The sequence below is a fragment of the Gorilla gorilla genome, chromosome 9 (assembly GCF_029281585.2).
Source record: "Gorilla gorilla gorilla isolate KB3781 chromosome 9, NHGRI_mGorGor1-v2.1_pri, whole genome shotgun sequence".
NCBI classification, from domain to species: Eukaryota; Metazoa; Chordata; class Mammalia; order Primates; family Hominidae; genus Gorilla; species Gorilla gorilla.
The window spans coordinates 126,640,267-126,646,409 of NC_073233.2; the positions used below are offsets into that span (position 1 = coordinate 126,640,267).

Below are 6,143 nucleotides of genomic sequence, written 5' to 3' on the forward strand. Positions count from 1 at the left end.
GGGCATTACTTCCACGCTTGCAGCCTCAAGGTAACCCTGGTGGTCAGATAAGCAAAGATCAGCCTCAAAGCAGCAAATAGGACCGCGTCCTCTGGGGCCTTACCATGGTCCGCATGCAGTCCAGGCTTGGCTTCACCATTTGCATGAGAGCTCAGAGGACACCCATGGCCACAGAGGCTCAGCTCAGCCAGGGGAATGGAGACCTTGTCAGTAACATGGAGGTGAGATCATAGCAAACACCTTCATCTCCGGTTCAAGGGGGAAGGGGTCACCTGCTGGGGAAGGAGGAGGCTCTGGCAGGGGATGCTGAGCTGGAACGTCGACCACCTTCCTCACGGCCTTGGCAGTGAATTCCAGATGCCCAGACCTCTGCAAACAACTTCCAGCAAATGCAGCGAGGACAGCAGGGCACCTACTGTTGACTCAAAAAGGCACTTCCAGGTTTCCCCAGAAAAGGCAGCCTTTGCTGCTGCAGCCCCTGCGGATGACAGCTTGTTTAATAGCTCAGATTCCCCAGGCAGTTTCTCCACCCTCCGCTGCTGGGATTCTTGCAATGGCGATGTGGTGGGTCGGCCTGGAGAGGGTGGGTCAGGAAGGATCTTCTGACTTGGAGACTTCCAGGGGAGACAACACCACACACAAGGCCCTGCTCCAGACTTGGCAAGGATGATGCCAAATACGCGGAGGCAGCTGCAGGAGGAGCTTGTTCCCAGGATAAAGAGGTGGTCAGCTGGCCAGGTACGGTGGCTCATGCCTGTAATCCCAGCACTTTGGGAGGCTGTGGGTGGATCACCTGAGGTTGGGAGTTCAAGACCAGCCTGCCTAACACGGAGAAACCCTGTCTCTACTAAAAATACAAACAATTAGCTGGGCGTGGTGGCAGGCGCCTGTAATCCCAGCTACTCAGGAGGCTGAGGCAGGAGAATCACTTGAACCCGGGAGGTGGAGGTTGCAGTGACCCGATATGGTGCCATTGCACTCCAGCCTGGGCAACAAGAGTGAAACTCCGTCTCAAAAAAAAAAAAAAAGAAAGAAAAACGAGCTGGGTGCAATGGCTCACGTCTGTAATCCCAGCACTTTGGGAGGCCAAGGCGGGTGGATCACCTGAGGTCGGAAGTTCGAGACCAGCCTGACCAACATGAAGAAACCCTGTCTCTACTAAAAATACAAAATTAGCCAGGCGTAATGGCGCATGCCTGTAATCACAGCTACTTGGGAGGCTGAGGCAGGAGAATTGCTTGAACGCAGGAGGCGGAGGTTGCGGTGAGCAGAGGTCGTGCCATTGCACTCCAGCCCGGGCAACAACAGTGAAACTCCACCTCAGAAAAAAAAAAGAAAAGAAAAGCCTACAGTATAATGGTAAGAAATGTAAGCGTGTCAGATTCTGTTTTTAGAACGGAAGTATAACAGATCCACCGAAAGCATCCTGTGTTTGGTGTTCCCTTTCCTACCTGGGTTCCTCGCCCACCCAGGCATGACTGCGCTCCTGAATGTATGGTGTATCAGTCCCCTGCATGCTTTTATACCTCTGCTGTTCATGTGTGGATCTGCTAGGGTTGCTTGGCATGTTTTTTTGTTGTGGTAAAATATACATGGCATAAAATTTTCTATCTTAACCACTTTTAAGTGTACATTTCAGGGACATTAAGAACATTCACTTTTTTTTTTTTTTTTTTTTTTTGGAAACAGAGTCTTGCTCTGTCAACCAGGCTGAAGTGCAGTGACGCAATCTTGACTCATTGCAACCTCCGCCTCCCAGGTTCAAGTGATTCTCCTGCCTCAGCCTTCTGAGTAGCTGGGATTACAGGTGCCTGCTACCACGCCCGGCTAATTTTTGTATTTTTAGTAGAGATGGGGTTTCACCATGTTGGCCAGGCTGGTCTCGAACGCCTGACCTCAGGTGATCTGTCCACCTCGGCCTCCAAAAGTGTTGGGATTACAGGCGTGAGCCACCACACCTAGCCCTTTTTGTTTCTCTTCACTTTTGTCCTACTCCTATCACATTTTCTTTTTTTTTTTTTTTTTTTTGAGACAGAGTCTCGCTTTGTCGCCCAGGCTGGAGTGCAGTGGCGCAATCTTGGCTCACTGCAACCTCTACCTCCTGGGTTCAAGCAGTTCTCCTGCCTCAGCCTCCCCAGTAGCTGGGATTACAGGTGCCTGCCACCATACCCGGCTAATTTTTGTATTTTTAGTAGAAACAGGGTTTTGCCATGTTGGCCAGGCTGGTCTCCAGCTCCTGATCTCAGGTAATCTGCCCCCCTCAGCCTCCAAAAGTGCTAGGATTACCGGTGTGAGCCACCGCACCCGGCCTCAAATTTATTGATTCTCTTACTGCTCGAACCCAGGAGGTGGAGGTTGCAGTGAGCCAAGATTGCGCCACTGCACTCCAGCCTGGGTGACAGAGCGAGACTCAGTCTCAAGAAAAAAAAATGTATTGAGTCTCTTTTATTACTTTTTCTAGTTTTATTTCTTTATTTGTTTATTGTTCATACATTTGTTTGTTTGTTTGGGCTTGGAAGTGATGGATTTCATTCCTAGTCTCTCATGCTTCCCTCCATCCACATTTTTCACATGCGCACTGAATTACGGAATCTAAAGCTAATCAGAAATTGTCCTCTGCAGGAGGAAAGGCACTCTTTAGCTCTGATCACACCTTCTGTCTTACAGACTGTCACTCGGCATCACAGGCTGACTTTGTTTTCATGCCTCCAACCAATCATCATCATTGCTGCTGTGGTTCCCACCATCGGTGCTTCTGTGGACTTACCCACATGTTTACCAGTTTCTTTGCTCTTCATTGCTTTCATTGCCCTCTCACTCCTTTTGAGGTCCATTTCCTTTCTCTTAACAAAAATGTGTTAGCAGCTCTCTTGCTGATGGTACTTTAGGATAAACTCTTTCAAAAGTCTTCCTCTGAAAAGACCTTGTTTTAATTTTTAAATTTTGTTTTGTTTTAGAAAATTTTCATGTGGAGCCTCCCATTGATGAAAAAATCTCCATTTCACTTTTACTCGTTGTGGTGCATTATCAACAAAGATGGCCACCAACAGTTTTGTTCATCCCTGTAATGTCACTCCTCCCATCAAGAAGTGGAATGTGGCCGGGCACAGTGGCTCACACCTGTAATCACACCAGTTTGGGAGGCCAAAGTTGGCAGATCACATGAGGTCAGGAATTTGAGAGCAGCCTAGTCAACATGGCGAAACCCCATCTCTACTGAAAATACAAAAATTAGCCGGGCTACTCAGGAGGCTGAGGCAGGAGAATTGCTTGAACTCGGGAGGCAGAGGTTGCAGTGAGCTAAGATTGCACCACTGCACTCCAGTCTGGCTGACAGAGCTAGTCTCCTCTCAGAAAAAAAAAAAAAAAAAGAAGAAGTGAAATTTATTTCCTTTCGCCCCTCCCCTTAAATCTGGGCCAGCCTTGTGACTCACTTTGACTAGTAGAAGGTGGAAGTGATATTATGCCAGGTCCAGGCTTAGGCCTTAGGAGGCCTGGCAGTTTCCATTTTCACCCTCTTGGGATCCAGCCACTATGAAACCAAGTTCACTTGCTTTATTGGAGAGAGAAATGACCTAGAAGATGAAAGACAGCAAAGGGAGAGCAGGATGCCCAGCCAGCCACCAGCCATTCTGACCCCTTCAGCTGAGGCACTACATGGGTGAGTGAAGCTGTGGGATCTCACAGTCCCAGTTGAGCCACCTCAGCCAAAACATCACATAAGAACACAGATGAGCCGTCCCAACTGAGCCCTGCCAAACTACAGAATTGTGAGCAAATAAATGGTGGTGGGTATTTATTTATTTATTTGAGACATGGTCTTGCTTTGTTGCCCAGACTGGAGTGCAATGGTGTGACCACAGCTCACTGTAGCCTTGACCTCCCAGGCTCAAGTGATCCTCCTGCCTCAGCCTCCTGAGTAGCTGGGACTACAGTCATGCGCCACCACATCTAGCTAATTTTATACATTTTTTTGTAGAGATGGGGTTACACTGTATTGGCCAGGCTGGTCTTGAACTCCTGGGCTCAAGGAATCTTCCTGCCTCAGCCTCCCAAAGTGCTGGGATTATAGACGTGAGCCACTGTGCCTGGCTGGTGGTGGTTGTTTTAAGTCACTAAATTTTAAAGTTATTTGTTATGGAGCAATAGGTAACCAAAACACTCCTGAATGGAATTTTGACATGGGGAGGGGGGTTGAATTCTAGGATGAGTTATTCCTTGTCAACACTTTGAATTTGTTTTTATTTATTTATTTATTTATTTATTTATTTTTTGAGACAGAGTCTTGCTCTGTCGCCCAGGCTGGAGTGCAGTGGCGCAATCTCAGCTCACTGCAAGCTCTGCCTCCCAGGTTCACGCCATTCTCCTGCCTCAGCCTCCCGAGTAGCTGGGACTACAGGTGCCCACCACCACGCCCAGCTAATTTTTTGTATTTTTAGTAGAGACGGGGTTTCACCGTGTTAGCCGGGATGGTCTCGATCTCCTGACCTTGTGATCTGCCCGCCTCGGCCTCCCAAAGTGCTGGGATTACCGGTGTGAGCCACCACGCCCGGCAGCACTTTGAATTTAGAATTCCACTGATTTCTGTCTTCTTTTGCTTTGCAGGTAATCTTTCAGGTTTTTTATTTTTGTTTATTTATTTATTTTTTGAGATGGAGTCTCACTCTGTTGCCCAGGCTGGAGCGCATTGGCACAATCTCTGCTCACTGCAACCTTCACCTCCCGGGATCAAGCCATTCTCCTGCCTCAGCCTCCCAAGTAGCTGGAACTCTAGGCATGCGCCACCATGCCTGGATTATTTTTGTATTTTTAGTAGAGACAGGGTTTCACCATGTTGGCCAGGCTGGTCTTGAACTCCTGACCTCAAGTGATCCGCCCACCTCAGCCTCCCAATGTGCTGGGATTACAGGCATGAGCCACCATGTCTGGCCCCTCAGGTTATTTTTTAAATAATCTCTTTGTCTTCAGTGTTATTCGGTTTCTCTAAAATGTATTTAACATAGTCTTATTTATTCTGCTCCGGAATTGTTGTGCTGCTATACCTCCACCTTCTTTTCCTTTTTTCTTTCTTTTTTAATTTTTATTTTTGTAGAGTCAGTGTCTCACTTTGTTGCCCAGGGCGGTCTTGAACTCCTGGGCTCAAGAGATCCTCCTGCCCAAAGTGTTGAGATTATAGGGATAAGCCACCACTCCTGGCCCCCTCCTTTTTTTCCTGGAAATTTTTTTGGTGCTTATTATGTGCAGTAATAAAAATACGATTTTAAGTGTTGGGGATTAAATAGTGAACAAAAAAGAGAAAGTCACTATCCTCATGATAGTGACATTTTATTTTATTTTATTTACATTCACAGTGCTTGGTTCACAGCACATATGCTAAAACTGGAACTATACAGAGAAGATTAGCACGGCCCCAGCACAAAGATGATGTGCAAATTCATGAAGTGTTCCATATTAAAAAAATAAAATAAAAATAGCAATACATTTACATTTTATTTTATAGCGACAGGGTCTCACTATGTTTCCCAGGCTGGTTTTGAACTCCTGACTTCAAGCGATCCTCCCGCATGAGCCACCATGCCTGGCCTAAGCTTACATTTTAGTTAGAGAAAGAGCCTGGGAATGAAGCTAGCATGGAGAAGAGCAGAGCTGAGATTTAAAGGGAGCAGATCCTGAAGCCTGGTTGAAAGCTGCATCGTTTCCCACCTGAATTCAACCACATTCATTTTCAGTAACACGAGCAGTAACTGCTTCTTGTTGTTTAAGCCAATTTAAATATATTTCTATGTCAATTACAAATGCAAGGGTATTAACTGTTAGGTGCCCAGCCTCAGCCTGATCTAGATGTTCTTTCTCTGCAACTTTGTATCTTCACTTAATTAGTTTACTTGAAAATTAATTAAATTAGGCCTGGTGCAGTGGCTCATGCTTGTAATCCCAGCACTTTGGGAGGCCGCGGCGGGCGGATCATGAGGTCAGGAGATCCAGACCATCCTGGCTAACATGGTGAAAACACGTCTCTACTAAAAATACAAAAAATTAGCCCGGTGTGGTGGCATGCGCCTGTAGTCCCAGCTACTGGAGAGGCTGAGGCAGGAGAAGCACTTGAGCCCAGGAGGCAGAGGTTGTGGTGAGCCGAGATCTCG

General features: G+C 47.1%; 1 non-coding gene across 1 annotated transcript; it reads left to right on the forward strand.

The window, feature by feature from the left end:
* The first annotated feature begins 5,350 nt into the window (after positions 1–5,350).
* On the forward strand, positions 5,351–5,456 carry LOC115936445 (U6 spliceosomal RNA). Its single transcript, XR_004071918.1, has one exon. It is a non-coding gene; the product is annotated as a U6 spliceosomal RNA (small nuclear RNA).
* The last annotated feature ends 687 nt before the right edge of the window (positions 5,457–6,143 follow it).